Source organism: Budorcas taxicolor, chromosome 21 (assembly GCF_023091745.1).
Source record: "Budorcas taxicolor isolate Tak-1 chromosome 21, Takin1.1, whole genome shotgun sequence".
Classification (NCBI taxonomy): Eukaryota; Metazoa; Chordata; class Mammalia; order Artiodactyla; family Bovidae; genus Budorcas; species Budorcas taxicolor.
In genome coordinates, this window is record NC_068930.1 from 65,912,467 (window position 1) to 65,931,776 (window position 19,310).

The following is a 19,310-nucleotide window of genomic DNA, read 5'->3' on the forward strand; positions in this document are numbered from 1 at the left end:
GGGGAAACAGTGGAAACAGTGTCAGACTTTATTTTGGGGGGCTCCAAAATCACTGCAGATGGTGACTGCAGCCATGAAATTAAAAGACACTTACTCCTTGGAAGAAAAGTTATGACCAACCTAGATAGCATATTCAAAAGCAGAGACATTACTTTGCCGACTAATGTCCGTCTAGTCAAGGCTATAGTTTTTCCTGTGGTCATGTATGGATGTGAGAGTTGGACTGTAAGAAGGCTGAGCGCCGAAGAATTGATGCTTTTGAACTGTGGTGTTGGAGAAGACTCTTGAGAGTCCCTTGGACTGCAAGGAGATCCAACCAGTCCATTCTGAAGGAGATCAGCCCTGGGTGTTCTTTGGAAGGAATGATGCTAAAGCTGAAATTCCAGTACTTTGGCCACCTCATGCGAAGAGTTGACTCATTGGAAAAGACTTTGATGCTGGGAGGGATTGGGGGCAGGAGAAGAAGGGGACAACAGAGGATGAGATGGCTGGATGGCATCACTGACTCGATGAACGTGAGTCTGAGTGAACTCCGGGAGTTGGTGATGGACAGGGAGGCCTGGCGTGCTGCAATTCATGGGGTCACAAAGAGTCGGACACGACTGAGAGACTGAACTGAACTGAACTGAAGGTCTTGGAAGCTGGGACAAGCAGAAAAGGGAAAAAGAATTGTCCTTCCAGAATATTTCATTTCAATGTTTTTCAAAAGTGCGCCTTGCAATGCATTGAAGATACAGTGGTGGGAGGTGTGGTGGGAAGTATGGTGGCTGCCTCCAGGCAGTTTTCATCTGAAGGAGGAATTGGTGATAAACAAACTCAGATAACAGGATAGTCCATTCTAGACGCAGAGCCGGAAGGTGGTTTCAGAGTCCAGGGGAGGGTCATTAAGCTGGTCTGGGGGCTTGCCCATATTTCCTGCCCAATCAAGATTACTTGGCAGGTCCTTTCAGCAGCAGAGGATGCATCTCTGATCCTGTCTGGATTTTGCTACAAGAATGTATCAAAATAAGCCCCTGGCTCAATCTCTAGAAACTAATCCCACTTGTATATATTTTGTTTATTTTGTACATTTATGTGACTATAGATACTGACTACACGGTATGATTTGGTCTGAATTTCTTCAGAGTTCTTGACTTTAAAAATTGACTATGATTTCAATTCTAAGCATTGCTCATCTACAGAGGTTAAGGTCCTCTTTGAAAAATGACCTTAACATGGAAATTTTATTTATAAAAGGAAATTCAAGTGATTTATGACCTCTGGATTTATGAGCATTAAAAAAGACACACCCAGCAGAAGCTAGACAGCTTTGAGCTGGTATTGGACTTGAAATTTAATTGTGAATCAGCTTGGAGTTCTGAGTCAAGAATATAATCTTCTATCTTCCTTTTGCAAAGCCATGGGGACTTGACATTAAATCATTTCAGCTTCTTATGATTTATGAAAGAACAATCAACTTAAACCTTAAAGAAAATAAAAACGTTTGTGACATTTATATAATTATTGGTCAAACTCAGTTTGATCTTTAATTCAAGGAATGACTTGGATTCATATATTATAGAAACATGACAATGTGCAAGTATTTGTCAGTAATAAAATGCATTTTAAGGCAATATATTGGACCCTTAAGAATATCAAGAGGGCATAATGTGAGAGGCTGGAATTGGGGTGGGATTTTTATGTGGTTCCTTGGCTTACACTGATGAAGGGGTCAATGTATCAAGGTAATGCCATGAATTGATCCAGGAAGATGTTTTCTAGATTATGGAGACTTTCAGGATCAAGGAGCATAACTCTTTCTTTCAGCAGATAAAGCAAATGAAACTCAAAATGGTTAGATGGCATGTCTGGAACTGCACAGATGATTCCGGAAAATGATGTCAAGCTGATTTGTCAGACAGCTCGTTTTGGTATCCCGTTTAGGTAGATCTTTCAGACCATAATGCGATTATCTCAATTTATTTTTCCAGCCAATACCCAGCACCCACCATGTGCCTAAATGTGCCAGGCTCAGAGGATATAGAGACAGATTAATACAGCAACACTTGATGTCAGGAAGACTACAATCTGGTTTATTTATGTCCCAACTATAACTTAACAGAAAAAAACAAAAAAGTCATTGTGTCAGGCTAGTTGGGAAGTGCAGTTTGATGGATGAGAGAGAGTCCATATATTTGGAGAGAACAGGTTTAGGTAAATACAAATTCAGTGCATATAACTTGGTTTTAAAATGGATCTGAAGGCCGGGAGGAAGACACAGGAGCTGATGTTCCTGGTGAAGGATCAAAGGCATGAAAGCACAGAGTTTTCAAATTAGAGATGTGAGTTTAGCATGAACCCATTGTGCTGTTCCAGCAAGTGGAGGAGATGCAGAAGCAGCTGGATGATTGTCATGATAAAGAGCTTGGATTCACGTATTATGTCAGGGTTGGCAGACTATGGCTTGTGGCCCAAACCTAGCCCACCATCTGCTTTTATCAATAAAGAGTTATCGGAACACAGACCCTCCTGTTAATTTTGATATTGCCCTGGCTGTGTTCACAATACAGTGGCAGAGTTAAATAGCCGTGATGGAGACCTCATACCCAGCCAAGCCTGAAATGTTTGCTCTCTGGCCTTTTAAGAAAGAATTATCTGTCTCCTTTGTCCCCACCAAGCAGATCCAGGTGGAATTTCAAATGGAAAGAAGAATCTGGGGGTATTTAAAGCGTACACTGGATGGGAAGGAACAGAGAATGGTTTTCCTGTGACTCTCTTCCTCTTTCTTCTTCTCCTATCTGGCATCAGTGGTATGCTGTTAAATGTTTAACAGTCTGCTTTTTGTGGTGGGGGGGACCCATATCTGATTTACAGAGTTTGCTGATTTCTATGGTATAAATACTCCCACCAGACCTGATTTTAAACTACTGGAATGAGGTCACTGAATGCGCATCCGGATGAGACATGTACAGTCAGCCTAGCATCCACTGTACACAGGCCCAGTAATTCAGCCAGCAAGCTTGAAGTCCTCAGAGAGACAAGTAACAGAAAGCTCTCACTTCTTCGGTGTCCCTGGTACAAGAACCAGAACTTTTCTGCTCAGAGAGCCTGTTGCCAGGAACAGACACTGAGGCTGACTAACGTAGCAGAAGAAAAACGTGTTGGAAGCATACGGAAGAGTCCGCAGAGAGGAAGGGAAAGACAAATGGCTGATTTTCTGCAAAGATTAGAAATGGGATCACACTGGGACCCAACAGTGGTTTCTTCACTTTGTTTTAATTTTATTAGAGCACAGTTGCTTTCTAACGTTGTGTTAGTTTCAGGTGTACAACAAAGTGAGTTAATTATATATGTGCAAATACACATACGTATATATATCTCCACTCTTTTCCAGATTATTTTTTCATATAGGTTATCACAGAATACTGAGCAAAGCGCCCTAAGCTATACAGCAGGTCTTTGGTAATTATCTACTGTATATATAGCAGTGTGTGTGTTTGTCTTCAGTTGCTCAGTTGCTTTCGACTCTTTGAGACCCTATGGACTGACTGTAGCCCGCCAGGCTCCTCTGTCCATAAGATTTTCCAGGCAAGAATACTGGAGTGGGTTGCCGTTTCCTCCTCCAGGGGATCTTCCCAACCTAGGGATTGAATGCATCTTCTTTGTTTCCTGCATTGTAGGCAGATTCTTTACCACTAGTCCACCGCGGAAGCCTATATATAGTTGTGTTTGTGTGCTAATCCAAACTCCTGATTTATTCCTACCCACCATATTTCCTCTTTGGCAACCATACGTGTTTTTCTGGTATCTGTAAGTCTGTTTCTCTCTTATAAATAAGTTAATCTGTATCATTTTGTAAAAATTAGATGCCACCTATAAATGATGTCACATGATATTTGATTTTCTCTGTCTGACTTACTCTGTTCGGTGTGATCATCCCTAGGTCAGATGGTCTGTTTGTAGGAAGGGTCACCAGATGACGCTGACAGCAGTTGGCAGGTAAGAACCTCTGTGCTGGACTGCATTTGGTTTAACCGACATGCCAACCTGAGAGCTATAAATGGGTTAAGTTCAATCCGGTATCCAACATTTCTTATAGGAATGCCTACTGCATGCTGAGTGCTGGGATACAAATATAAGTTTAAAAAAATGTTACCCTCAAGTCCTTGAAAATTAAGGAAGAGGAGCAAATACACAGGTGACTGTGATTCAGTGTGGTGGTAGAGAGGGTTGTATGCTGTGTGGTCCTGCCAGGCCAGAGCCCAGTGTCCTGGGACTTACTCTTCTCCCAGACGTGCCTTCTGAAAGCTACATTTCCACTGAAGCTTCTAATAAAGGATCACATAAAACATGGATGAAAATTTTATTTCTGCATCTTTTGTGGAAGAAACTGTTCATTGACTGGCTTGCTGCATAGAAACTCCCATAATCAATTCCCCTAAAAAACTTTGTGTGTTAGTTGTCCAGTTATGTCTGTCTCCTTACAACCCCATGGGCTGCAGCCCAGCAGGCTCCTCTATCCATGGGATTCTCCAGGCAAGAATACTGGAGTGGATTCTCTATTATTAAATGCCGTGCTACAATTTTTGTCAGACCATGAGAAATTAGTGACTTCTTCTGTTTCCCTTTTTGTCTTGCCTGTTAGGAAACTCCCACTTGATTAACTTTAGCACATCACTACCAGCATTGGAGAAGGAAATGGCTACCCACTCCAGTATTCTTGGCCTGGAGAATTCCAGGGACAGGGAGCGTGATGGGCTGCAGTCTATGGGGTCACACAGAGTCGGACATGACTGAAGCGACTTAGCAGCAGCAGCAGCAGCAACCATCACCATACCGGTCCTAGATTTTTGTTTTGTTTTTTTGTCCTAGATTTTTAATGCAATTCTTTGTCCTCTATAACTAGATTAATTTCTGGTTCTCTTCTATCTGTGTCTTTTCAAGAAGATGGGTTGAAATTCTTTTCATATGTAAACTATATAAAATAAGTACAGGAATGAAGTTGAAAACTTAGTTATCCTGACATCATTTTATGAGTGCAGATTCTGGATCTGATAAGATTTTTAGAGCTGAATTTTCTTCACTGGTAAACAGTTTTAAATGGACAACATGTAAATTACATGATGGAATTATACAAGCATACATGTGCTTATGTTACAAGGAAGAACAAAATCTGACTCCGTGTTCGATCTCTTCTTTTACTTTAACCTTTGCTTCTCATTGCTTTTGTTCAAAGAATACTAAAAGAATGCTGTGCATACGTAATGATCTGTTTCTAGGAAACTTACTCCTCTGCCTGAATGTAAATATCAAAGTACCTTTGTTTAGGACCCTGTCCATCTGTGGATGGCTACAAGAAGGAAGAAATTAACACACCCCCCTGGAGGCTGTCCATTCCAGGAGATATTTGCAAGACTTGTGACCTTTTACTTTACTTTCTCACCTCTTCCCTTCCTCTCTGTTCTATAAAAGAACCTGGCATCCAGACCCAGATAAGACGGTTATTTTGAGACATTAGTTTGCCATCTCCTTGGTCAGCCAGCTTTCTGAAGAAAGCTGTTATTCCTTACCTCAACATCTCATTTCCGATTTATTGTCCTGTCGTGTGGCCAGTAGGGTAAGCTTGGACCCAGTAAGTCTTATGCCAAAGTCACTGCTGCCCTTTCCCCCATCTCTGTAGTTAATCCAGCAATTCTCTAATTTGCTTGCTTTGATCACTGCTCCCAACTCCCTCCTCCCATCTGAGTCCCTTTGGAATTTAAACCTCAGCACCTGATACTCCAGACTCTACTTGCCTACTCTATGGTGAACGTGGCATTCTGACTCTCAGGGGTCTCTCCAGGACATTGCACAGGCATTCCCCACCCCATTCCTGTAGTGACACTATTGCTTCCTGCCCAGACCTCACACAGAACAAGAGGGCTGGCACTGCTTCCTGTCTGTTTTCCCAAGAAGGTTCAGGTAGGAATATCCCAAGAAAGGTTCTGAAGAATTTAAGAAATGTTCTGATATGGGAATTCACATTCGAGAGATGAGACTTGAAATAGAGAATACCTAGCATCAGCCCCAACTTCACGGTCAGTGAGGAAGTTATCTCCCTGTATAAATGTCAGTCCAAAGCCATGAAAACTTCCCAGAAGGCAATAGAAGATGCACTGGCCATTTGGATATCTTTTTAGGGACCTAAAGAAGATGTCACCTGAAGTCATTAGAAACCAACAGAGACATGGGGCTATGTGAACCATCATTCTCCAGCTTCCTTCCCTCTCAGCCACATTTTGATGCTTCCTCCTTCAAGGTCACTGCCTCATCTTTCTTTTGCAAGGTATTTACCAATGAAGGATGAAGAAGGGTTGGTGTATGGCACGGAAAGTTACATATCTGATAACTGGATGGGCTATAGATTTCCTTCCTGTCACGTTGGTGCCCACCTCCTACCATCAAGGTGATTTGTTAGGTGTGGGTTCTTTTCTGGGTGAAGGGGACTAGGTAGAAAGTGTTGTCATCAAACTGCAGGTCACTATGGTTTCTCTGGTTACCTTGCTTGGCAATGAAAAACAGGATTGTTACCTAGCAATGGCATGGCCCCCCTTGCCAGGCTCTAAAATATTAAACATATATGCTCACATGTACACAGACATAAATAAAAAGCATCCATTACTTATCTAGGCCAGAGACATTGCCAATATATAATCAGCCAGGAGATTTTTTTTTTCTGGGTGATATTTCCTTCCTTACAAACATCTACCCATATATTACTTCAATGACAGCAGAATTCATATTACAAGCGCTTTTATTTTCTGTAACAGTTACCCAAAGAAGTTTCCTGCCTTGCTGAGTGGCGGCTTTGCATGCACGGACGTAAGGCCATGGCTGATTCTCTGTTATGACATCTTTCTTCCCTGATGAGGAAAGACAGGGTATTTCTCTGGTTTCTCTGTCACTGGTGAGTTTTCCTCCCTCTTCCTCCATGAAGATATATGTCATAACAGAGATCAGCAGCCAGGTAATTTCTCTTTCTCTGTGCAGAAGATATAAACATTGCCAATTGCTGACAAGAGGCTGGTACAGAGAGGGCAGAAGATTCTACTTGCTACCTGCCATTTGGAAAATGGAGAGCTTGGAGAAGCGCCCGGTCCACTCAAGCAGCCTTGGTTCCCTGGAGTACCTTCCTCATTCCTGTGGGTGGCAGCTGTCCCCAGGCTGCTGTACTGACCGCCCAATTCCTCTCAGACTCGGTTCCTCTGACAGAGCTCTTGCCTCTGATCTATCACCTCGTCCATCCGACTTCTTACTGATTGTCTGTGCCTTCCTTTTGCACCTCTCCCCATCTTTACCCTCTGTCTCTGACAAAAGGGTCTCTTTCCTCCTTTTCATGTCAAGCCTTGCTCTTGCGTCCTTTTTTTTCCCCACATTTTAAAAAAGAATATCATTAAAATGTATTTAATTTATAATGTTGCGTTAATTTCTGCTGTATAGCAGATTGATTTAGTTATACACAAATATATTCTTTTTCATATTCTTTTGCATTATAATTTATCACAAGGTATTGAATATAGTTTCCTGTGCTATACAGTACAGAGAAGGCGATGGCACCCACTCCAGTACTCTTGCCTGGAAAATCCCATGGACGGAGGAGCCTGGTGGGCTGCAGTCCATGGGGTCGCTAAGAGTCGGACACGACTGAGCGACTTCACTTTCACTTTTCACTTTTATGCATTGGAGAAGGAAGTGGCAGCCCACTCCAGTGTTCTTCCCTGGAGAATCCCAGGGACGGGGGAGCCTGGTGGGCTGCCGTCTATGGGGTCGCACAGGGTTGGACACGACTGAAGCGACTTAGCAGCAGCAGCAGCTAGACAGTAGGGCCTTATTGTTTTTCTGTCTTATATATAATAGTTTTCATCTGCCAAGTCCAAGGTCCCAGCCTTTCCTCCCATCCCGCCCCTCTCCCTCTTGGCAACCACAAGTTTGTCCTCTATGTCTGTGAGTCCATTTCTCTTTTGTAGACATGTTCATGTGTGTTGTATATTAGATTTCACATACACGTGACATCGTATGGTGTTTGTCTTTCTCCTTCTGACTTGCTTCACTTAGTATGATAATCTCCGGGGCTGCTCTTGTTGCTGCAAATGGCCCTGTTTCATTCTTTTTAATGACCGAATAATATTCCGCTGTGGACTTCCCTGGTGGCTCAGTGGTAAGGAACCTGCCTGCCAAGGCGGAAGGCGTGGATTTGATCCTTGATCTGGGAAGATCCCCTAGAGAAGGAAATGACCAACTGGGAGAGGTTATATAAGCTGGAAAGAGTGGGTTTCAAGAACGAGAACACTACTCCAGTGTTCTTGCCTGAGAAATCCCATGCACAGAGAACACCGGTGGAATATAGTACGTGGGGCCGCAAAGAGGCAGACGTGACTTGGCAACTGAACAACAACAGCAACAAATATTCCATTGTGTATATGCACCGCGTCTTCTCTATGCATTCATAGTCAATGGACATTAGATTGTTTCCGTTCTCTGTCTCTTGTGAATAGTGCTACGCATAAGGATACATGTTCTTTTCAAATTACAGTTTTGTCTGGGTATATGCCCGGGCGTGGGATTGCTGGATCATATTTGCCCTTGGGTTCTTCATCTAGTCTCTTCATTCATTTTAGTACCTGATTTCATTCTGTTAAACCCACTCTTTCCAGCTTATATAACCTCTCCCAGTTGGTCATCCCATTGTCCTAACTGGCCATTCCAGTGGACCCTGTCCAATTAAGGCATCACCCCTCCTCCTTTCTCAATAATCATTAGTGCTCACTTACCTCTTTTACTCAACATCTTAATTTACCTCCCGGTTCATATGCAGTTGACATCCTTTTCTTCAAGTTCTCTCCTTGACTTCGAAGATATTACCTTCTCCTGTCCTTTGTTTATTTCACTGACTACTCTTTCTCTTTCTGCCCCTAACGTTCAGGTTTTGTGCCAGCTGAGGTTACGTTCATCTGCAAGTAACATAATAACCATTGAACAGTGACTTAAACAAGGAGTAAGAGACATCTGAAGGTGAGTAGAGATTGGCATTGCTTTGCTCATCAGTGATGCCGTGTTAGACCCTGCGTGGGCTGGCTTTCATTCACATGCTTATCACCTCATTCTTGAAAGACCACTGCCATCGAAGGCTTCATGCCCTCATGTGTGTGCATACTAAGTCGCTTCAGTCGTGTCTGACTCTTTGCAACCCTATGGACCTTGGCCTGCCAACTCCTCTTTCCACAGGATTCTCCAGGCAAAAATACTGGAGTGGGTTGTTGTGCCCTACTCCAGGGGATCTTCCTGTCCCAGGGATCCACCCCACATCTCCTGCATTGTCAGGTGGGTTCTTTATCACTGGCACCACCTGGGAAGTCTTCACACCAGAATTCAAAGCAGGGAAGATGGACAAGTGCAAAAACCAGCTTGTTTTTTTTATCTTTCTAAGCAGCCCCAGCAGAACTTCCCTGTGCCTCACTAGATAGACTGTATTCTGGACTAATTTGCTCACCTTCAGATGTAAGAGAAGCTGGAAACAGGATGTGCAGCAAATGGTAAAGCGATGGTCATCAATGTCATGGTGAACGGGACAAGATTCCTCCACTGGGGTTTTCTAAACTTATTTTTGTATGCTGACTGGGGCTGGGAAAAAAGTGAGTCATTTCAGAGATCACAGAGTCACCATTTGTAGTGGGGTGAATTGCGTCCCTCAGAAATATCTGTCCAAGTCCTAACCTCCCATGCCTATGAACGGGAACTTATTTAGACAAGGAGTCTTTGCAGCTATAACTAAACTAACCATCTCAAGACAAAACCACCCTGAATTTTGAGTGGACCTTGAAGTGAGTGACTGGTGTTCTTAGAGTGACCCAGCTAAGCCAAGGGTTGCCCAGAGCTGCCAGAAGCTGGAGGAGGTGAGAGAGGAACCTCCCCTTAAGCCTTTGGAGGGAAGGCCAACTTGCCAACACTTCGATTTTGGATTTCTGGGCTCCAGCACAGAGAGAATAAATTCCCATTTTTTAAGCCACATAGTTTGTGACAATTTGTAATTGTCATTACAAATAACAGTTTGTAGGAAACTAACATGACATTCTAGTAACTGAACCTCAAATTGAAGCTCTGTGAGCAAAGAAGACAAAATAGATGAGCAGTGGCTGGAGGGCGGAAGAGAAATAGCAATCTACTCTGTCTTTGGCTGTTTTGTTTCATGATATACTTCTCCAGATCGATTTCATCCACTCCGATGACCTCAGCTCTCACCTTTGAGCCAGAGACCCTCCAATCTCTGTCTCCATCATCCGCTACTCACCTGAGCTCCAGTCCCACTTTATACATGACTGTTGCTGTTCAGTTGCTAAGTCATGTCTGACTCTTTGTGACCTCACAGACTGCGGCACCCCAGGCTTCCCTGTCTTTCACTATCTCCCAGAGTTTGCTCAGATTCATACCCACTAAGTCGGTGATGCTATCTAACCATCTCATACCTTGCTGCCCTCTTCTCTTTTTGCCTTGAATCTTACCCAGCATCAAGGTCTTTTCCAGTGAATTGGCTCTTTGCATTAGGTGGCCAAAGTATTGGAACTTCAGCTTCAGCATCAGTCCTTATTTATGATTGACTCTACATAAACATCTCGCAGACTCTGCATGTCTTGAACCAAATCCATCTTTCTTCCTGAAACCAGTTCTGTTTCTGTCTCATTGACCCCATTCCCTGAGCACATACTAGTGTTTCAGCCTCCTCTTACCTGGTGGAAGCACTAAGGTCATCTAAGTGGGCTGGTCTTGGAATTTTGTCTTAAAACTGCATGACCCTTCCCAGTTCTACTTTCTGAATCTTTTGTGGATTTCTTCTTCTTCCATATCTGCTCCCTCTAAGGTGTAGTTTAAGCCTGTGTGTTCAGTGCCTGCCTTATTTAGTGTCAGTCACGGGGCACCAAGATGTCATCAGGACAATAGCTTATATGCAGTATTTTAGCAACTATTAAATCTTTGGGTGTTTAACACTGTTGCTGCTGCTGCTGCTAAGTTGCTTCAGTCGTGTCCAACTCTGTGCGACCCCATAGATGGCAGCCCACCAGGCTCCCCCGTCCCTGGGATTCTCCAGGCAAGAACACTGGAGTGGGTTGCCATTTCCTTCTCCAGTGCATGAAAGTGAAAAGTGATGGTGAAGTTGCTCAGTCGTGTTCGACTCTTCGCAACACCATGACTGCAGCCTACCAGGCTCCTCTGTCCATGGGATTTTCCAGGCAAGAGTACTGGAGTGGGTTGCCATTGCTTTCTCCATTAGTTATTCCAATTTGAAGCAAAGATTTCTCACTTTTCTTCTTTCAAGCTTCAGAGTCCATTTAGTTACCCAGACTCCTAAGTGTACAAAGCATGTTGCTAAAACATCTAACAATCTGTTACGATTTACAACTGCTTAGTGTGAATGGGGATTTTTCTCTACTATGTGGGGTCAGGATGGAGGATTGATTCATAATCCCTACTTTCACATTTTTGGTCTTTCAAAATATCCTCATTGTTAACATTGGCTGGCCTCCTGTTATAGGACATATACCATAAATACTAACTTATAACAATCCCACGTCATCAGTTGCATACTTGGGGTCAGGTCTAAGTTTTTATGTGAATAATACCAGTTGGCTGCTTAGAAAGGATAATACCATTGCCTTGTGAGAGAAGTCCTTTAAACTTTTGAAACCTCATTTCCCGGTAATTTCTCATATACCCAGAACTGGGCTTTTGTGGGTAGCATTGCATTTTCCCTTCAAATCTGTGTTTTCCACGCCTGTGCCCTGGCCGTTGCATGGGCTTGGAACACCCAACCCTCTGCAGCCCTCTTTAGACCTCAGGGCCCACCGACTGTGTTTATCCCTGGTCCGCTGTGACCTGCTCTGGGGACAGCAGCACAGGCAGCAGCAGTTCTCAGAAGTGTGGCCTGTTGGCATAAGTCCTCTTGGAAGATGTTGCCATTGGCTCTACCACAGAGCTGCCGGGTGGGTGACCCACAAACTGGAGGACAATCATTCCAAAGAAGTTTTCACACTGTTGTGACGCTTCTAGGCCCCACACCAGACTTGCCAACGTGTTGTTGTTGTTGTTGAGTCTCTCAGTCGCGTCCGACTCTTTGTGACCCATGGACTGCAGCACGCCAGGCTTCCCTGTCCTTCACCATCTCCTGGAGCTCATGTCCATCACATCAGTGATGCCATCCAACCATGTCATCCTCTGTCGTTCCCTTCTCCTCCTGCCCTCAGTCTTTCCCAGCATCAGAGTCTTTCCTAATGAGCTGGCTCTTCTCATCAGGTGGCCAAAGTATTGGAGCTTCAGTTTCAGCATCAGTCCTTCCAATGACTATTCAGGATTAATTTCCTTTAGGATCTACTGGTTTGATCTCCTTGCTTTTCAAGGGACTCTCAAGAGTCTTCTCCATCAAACAATGGCGATCTGGCAAAGCGACTGGGAATCCCCAGGGAACTTGACTTTGAAGGTCAGCAGGATTTGATTACAGAACTTTCACAGGACTGGGGGAAACACGGGCTCTTGGAGGACTCAGACAAAACCTTGTGTGCAGCAGGACCCAGGGGAAAGGAGAAGTGACCCCCACGAGAGACGGAGTCAGTGTAGTTTCATCACTTGTTATTACTTGCATAGTTGCTTCTGCTTGTTAAGCTCACTCCCATAAGATAAAAGCCATGTTAATTTATTTGCAATTACCATTTATTTACCCATTCATTATTTACAAATATAAATGGAGCCCTTACTATAACAATGCAATAATAATAAAATGCAGGAGCTTACAGTTTGTGGGAGATGTTAACATATTTAAGCAAATATGATATTGCACTATTATGTTAACAGAGTTTGAGAAATGGAGCCCTTTGGGGTCATGGAAAGGAGAAAAGGAGTGGGGAGGCACCAGAAGGCCTGACATGGACTTGGGAGTGGGAGAGGGGTCCTGGAAGGAGTGGTCTAAAGGAGATGTGAAGGCCGGTAAAAAGCCGCATGTGCTTCTCCTCTATGTGCCCTAGCATCTATCATGTGTTTGACAGATCGTTGTTGCTGTTTAGTTGCTAAATCATGTCTGACTCCTTGCGACCCCATGGACTGTAGCTACTAGGCTCCTCTGTCCATGGAATTTCCCAGGCAAGAATACTGGAGTGGGTTGCCGCTTCCCCCTCCAGAGTATCTTCCCCACATAAGGCTCAAACCCATGTCTTTTTCTTCCTCTGCACTGGCAGGTGAGTTCTTTACCACTGAGCTACCTGGGAAGCCCCATTTAATAGATACTAAATGGTTATTACATACATAAATGTGTGGAAAGATGAGCTGATGGTTGTTCAATCACTGGGTAAATGGAAGGACAGATGGATAGATGAATGGGTGGATGGATGGATAGATGGATGGGTGGTTGGGTAGGTGAGTGTGTTCATAGGTGAATGGGTGGATGGATGGGTAGATAGACAGATGTCTACACTTGACAATATTTCCATTGGAGGAGATTTCCATTTGGAAAATATTTTCCAGCTGATATATTATACGAATCCCCCAAACTTTACATATTAAATATTCTCCATATTAATTTGGATGATGTTTTAATAAAGAAAGAAAAGTTCCACTTACCCCATCAGCACATTTTGAGCCCTGAGTCCTGGGCTGGTTACTAAGATCCCCAGGGAGCTCATCTCTGAGCAGTATGATAACAGCACAGAATCACAGACTCTGTGGGTACAAGGACTCATGGAAGGAGAGAAACAGGGCCTCTGACTCCTGCAGCCAGACCTACTTCCCAATCCAGAGTGGCTTGGCACGGTTTCTCCTCTTTCAGGGCTCATCATGGTGCTGTTTAGTTGAGCATCTGTCTCCTGCTATGGAGGTTAAGTTCCACGAGGGCAAGCACCATGTCTGACTTTAAGCCCCATGTCTGACTTTGCTCAGCATTTTTATTCCTCAGCACCAATTGCAGTGTCTGACAGGGCATAGGTTTTTAGCAAATACACCAAGATTGGTTGAACAAATAAGACCAACAGAAGTTTCCCAGAGATGAACTGTGTTCTGGCAGACGAGGGAGGTTGTGTGGGTTGGAAAAGTCAGAAAGGATGTCCTGGAAGAAGCAGATGCAGAAGTTCAGGGGTTCAGGATGGAGGGGACATGTGTAGACCTGTGGCTCCACTCACATGGATGTATGGTAAAACCCGTCAGAATACTGTAACTATCCTCCACTTAAAATTAATTAACTAATTTAAAAGGTTCAGGGGGGCAGTGCAGGCCATTTGGCCAGTCAAGGCATAGAGGGAAAAGGGGGCGATGATGGGGGGAACAGGGTGGGCCTTTGGAGGCTGGACTGGGAGCATGGTGCAAGAGCAGTCTTTCCAACAGGGGAGTGACAGCCTGTATTTGTCCCTTTCCAGGGGTCCTCTTGGGCACCGAGAGGAAGAGAGATGGGCCAGGTCCTCCTGGGTTATCACACAGTAACAGATTCTCCATCGGAGCAGAAGGGGTGGTCCTTGTTGTGAGATTCTTGAGCAAAGTCTAAATAAATCCGGGCCCCTCTGCTGTCCCAGCTGTGAGTTCAGAGTCTGCCTAGACCCCTCTGAGGTCCCAGCCACTTCAAACATGCTGGAACCTCAGTGTGAAAACCAGTTCTCTGTATGGCAAACCCACTAACATCCCCCTCAAGCATGGCCCTTGTGGATAATGGTCCTTTTAAAGCCACTCAGTGCTGTACTGACAGAAATTAAATTAGCCATCAGTGTGGGCAATCAGTGGCTACGGGACTGTTAGAGGTAATAAAAGGCAATGCTCTTGAACCCCAGTCAATTATGCCCGACAAAGCAAGGAGAGGGGAGGGGAGGGGACAGTGGCTCCTGGTTGGAAAGGCTGTGTGGAGGCCTGTTCCCAAGGCACAGGTTCAAACCTCATCCCCTGCTCCCAAGGCACAGGTTCAAATCTCATCCCTTACTCCCAAGGCACAGGTTCAAACTGTCCTTTCTAGTTGGGACAGACAATGGGGGGTGACGTGCCCCTGGGGACACCAATCTGGGGAGGGATGCTGAAGGCTTAGCAACTTTGGGGGTACTGGGGTGGAATCAGGGCTCCCAGGCAGTGCTGGGGGCCAGACAGAATTGCTGGCCCCTCCTAACAGGGAAATCTATGGGAATGGAAACTTCTACTAGGCTCCTGGCTTGCTGTGAAACTCAGGGCAAGGGCGGTCACACTCTGACCTCAGACTCCTCATCCCCCCAGTAAACATGCTGGAAACCGGGCCCCTAGAACACTTTGATCATTTTGAGATGATTTATGCTGGACACGTGGGGGCTTCCCCTTTGGCTCAGCAGTAAAGGATCCGTCTGACAAAGCCGAACACGCAGAAGACCTGGTTTCGATCCCTGGGTCAGGAAGATCCTTTGGAGGAGGAAATGGCACCCCATTCCAGTATTCTTGTCTAGGAAATCCCAAGGACTGAGGAGCCTGGTGGGCTACAGTCCATGGGGTCACAGAGTCACACACCACTCAGCAACTGAACAACAGCAAATGCTCGGCACCTAGCTGAGTGGAGGTTCAAGAAGTGTTCTTTTCCATCCCATGATGAGGGGCAGGGCCGGGCTCTGACAATGACTTTGCCTCTATCCCCTCGCACTGGTTCTAGACCAGGGGCCTGGACGCCCCTCTGCCACGGTTCTAGGAAATCAGCCACCTATTCTGTATGTCAAGGGAAGCAGCAGGCGGAAGGGAAAAGGCAACAGCTGGAGAGCTGGAAGCCTTAGGTCTGTTTCTTGAGTCTGTTCATATGTGTGTGGTTGGATGAGCAAGAGGACTTCTCTGACCTTCTATCTCCACTTCTATGAAAGGGCTTGCAGTGAGAATTAAATAAGACCCATATATTCAGTCCTGCTTTAAAGTCTGTTGTGAAAACACCAATTTGCTCCAATACAATCGAGCTAGTTGTACCCAGCAATGGAGCCCAGCTTGGATTTCTTGTTTGTATACATGTGATTTCAGCCTTGAGGGATAGGGGAGACAGAAAAGATTCAGGACCAGGACGAGTGGAGCCACACAGGAATACACACCACACGTGCTTGCCCCTCTAGCATCATTTAGCTCCCTCACCTCCCCGTGTGCATAGTGTCACATCCATCCATAGCCAGCTTTCCCACCAACTCCAAATAACAAGCGCCCCCACTGTTCCCAGTAACTCAGAAACCAACTCCCTTCAGATGCCCACATGCACAGGCAAACTTCAAGGTCATTTCTTTCTGAAAAAAAAAATACCATATTTTATTGTAGTATTCATGCATTTCTTAAAGCTGTGTATAAAGCTTTGGTATGAGAGTTGGACTGTGAAGAAGGCTGAGCGCCGAAGAATTGATGCTTTTGAACTGTGGTGTGGGAGAAGACTCTTGAGAGTCCCTTGGACTGCAAGAAGATCCAACCAGTCCATTCTGAAGGAGATCAGCCCTGGGATTTCTTTGGAAGGAATGATGCTAAAGCTGAAACTCCAGTACTTTGGCCACCTCATGAGAAGAGTTGACTCATTGGAAAAGACTCTGATGCTGGGAAGGATTGGGGGCAGGAGGAGAAGGGAACGACCAAGGATGAGATGGCTGGATGGCATCACGGACTCGATGGACATGAGTCTGAGTGAACTCCGGGAGTTGGTGATGAACAGGGAGGCCTGTCATGCTGCGATTCATGGGATCGTAAAGAGTCAGACACGACTGAGCGACTGAGCTGAACTGAACTGATGATTTTTTAAAATTCTTATCTATTAAAAAATAAGGATGAGACCAGGTCGCAAAGAGTTGGACAGGACTGAGTGACTGAACTGAACTCTATGTGGAATTTTAAAAGATACAAATGAACTTGTATACAAGACAGAAATAGGCCCCCAGACATAGAAAGCAAACCAAAGGGGAAAGTTGCTGCTGCTGCTGCTAAGTCGCTTCACTCGTTTCCGACTCTGTGTGACCCCATAGACAGCAGCCCACCAGGCTCCCCCGTCCCTGGGATCCTCCAGGCAAGAACACTGGAGTGGGCTGCCATTTCTTCTCCAATGCATGAAAGTGAAAAGTGAAAGTGAAAAGTGAAAGTGAAGTCGCTCAGTCATGTCCGATTCTTAGCGACCCCATGGACTGCAGCCTACAAAGCTCCTCCGTTCATGGGATTTTCCAGGCAAGAGTACTAGGGTGGGGTGCCATTGCCTTCTCCGAGGGGGAAGTTGGGGAGGGATAAACTAGGAGTTTGGGGTTAATGTAAACACACTACTGTATATAACACAGATAACCAAAAAGACCTACTATATTGCACAGGGAACTATATTCAATATCTTGTGATAACCTATGAGGGAAAAGAATCTGAAAAAGAACATAAGTATATATATACCTGAATCACTGTGCTATACACCTGAAACTAACAAGACATTGTAAATCAACTACACTTCAATAAAAACTAAAATAAAATAAAGTAAAGGTAAGATTCACACAATATACAAGTGTGTGACTCTTTGTGACCCCATGAACTGTAGCCCCCAGGCTCCTCTGTCCATGGAATTATCCAGACAAGAATACTGGAGTGGGTTGCCATTCCCTTCTTCAGGGAATCTTCCCAACCCAGGGATCAAACCTAGGTCTCCTGCGTTGCAGGCAGATTCTTTACCGTCTGGACCGCCAAGGAAGCCCAATGTAAACTTAACCACTTTTAAATGTAAAATTCTGTGGCAGTTAGTACATTCACGATGCTGTTGCAACCATTACCTACATTAAGTTCCAAAACATTTTAATCACCCCCCGAAACACCATCATCTTATCTTCTTCTTGTGTGTTATTGACAACATTTGGGGGTATGCAGCCTTAACCTTGTTTTCTTCACAAGTTCTATCGTTTTTATTGCATCATTTTTCAAAGCAGATGGCTTGGTAGCAGAACTTACCATACATAAGACTGTATCTTCATATTTGGTGGCAGTGACTGTATTGGTCTATTAGTCCACATTTTCAAGAGTAACAGAATCAAGAAGAGATAGAAATAGATATGGATAGAGTAAATATAGATAGATTCTACTGATACAGTAAATATAATTAGCAAGATTATATACAATGGAATGTTACTCAGCCAAAAAAAGGAATGAAATATTTCCATTTGCAGCAATATGTATGGACCTAGATGATCGTAATGAGTGAAGTAGGTCAGACGGAAAAAGAAATATTATATGCCATCACTTATATGTGGGGTCTGACAAATAATGCAAATGAGTTTATTTGCAAAACATGCTCATAGACATAGAAAACAGACTTATGTTTGCCAAAGGGGGAAGCTGGGGTTGCGGGAGGGATAAATTAGGAGTACGTTATTAACAGATACGTGCTTTGCGGTGCTTAGTTGCTCAGTCGTGTCCAGCTGTTTGAGAGTTCATAGACTGAGCCTGCCAGGCTCCTCTATCCACGGGGACTCTCCAAGCAGGAATACTGAAGTGCGGCTGCCATGCCCTCCTCCAGGGGATCTTCCTAACCCAGGGATCGAACCCAGGTCTCCCACATTACAGGCAGATTCTTTACCATCTGAGCCACCAGGCAAGCCCCAAAAGATACATGCTACTGTACGTAAAATAGGTAAATGATAAGGATTCACTGTATATCACAAAGAACTGTATTGAATATCTTGTAGTATCTATAATGGAAAAGAATTTAAAACAAACTATACATACATATATATACACACATGTATATGTACATAACTGAATCATTTTGCTATAAACTGGAAACTAACAAAATATTTCAATCAATAATCCTTCAATAAGAAGTATTATAATTTATTATATTATTATATAAACTATTATATATGTATATTAAATATTTCCATATTTCACCTGTGAAGACAGCTGACGGCAGAGTTTGGACATCTCAGCACCCATAACTGCATGAGCCAATTTCTTAAAGTAGATAGACAGATGTGGAAACATTTAATATACATATGTAATAGTCTATATAGTTAACATAACAATAAATTGTAATCTTTCTTATTGAAGGATAATTGATTTAAATATTTTGTTAGTCTCAGGTGTATGGTCCCTTGCAGTCCAAGGGACTCTCGGGCATCTTCTCCAACACCACAGTCTGAAAGCATCAGTTCTTCAGCGCTCAGCTTTTTTTATGGTCCAAATCTAGCATCCATACATGTAGACAGACCCTTGCTGGCAAAGTGATGTCTTTGCTTTTTAATATGCTCTCTAGGTTTTTCATAGCTCTTCTTCCAAAGAGCAAGCATCCTTTAATTTCATGGCTGCAAGTCGCTGTCCACAGTGATTTTGGAGCCCAA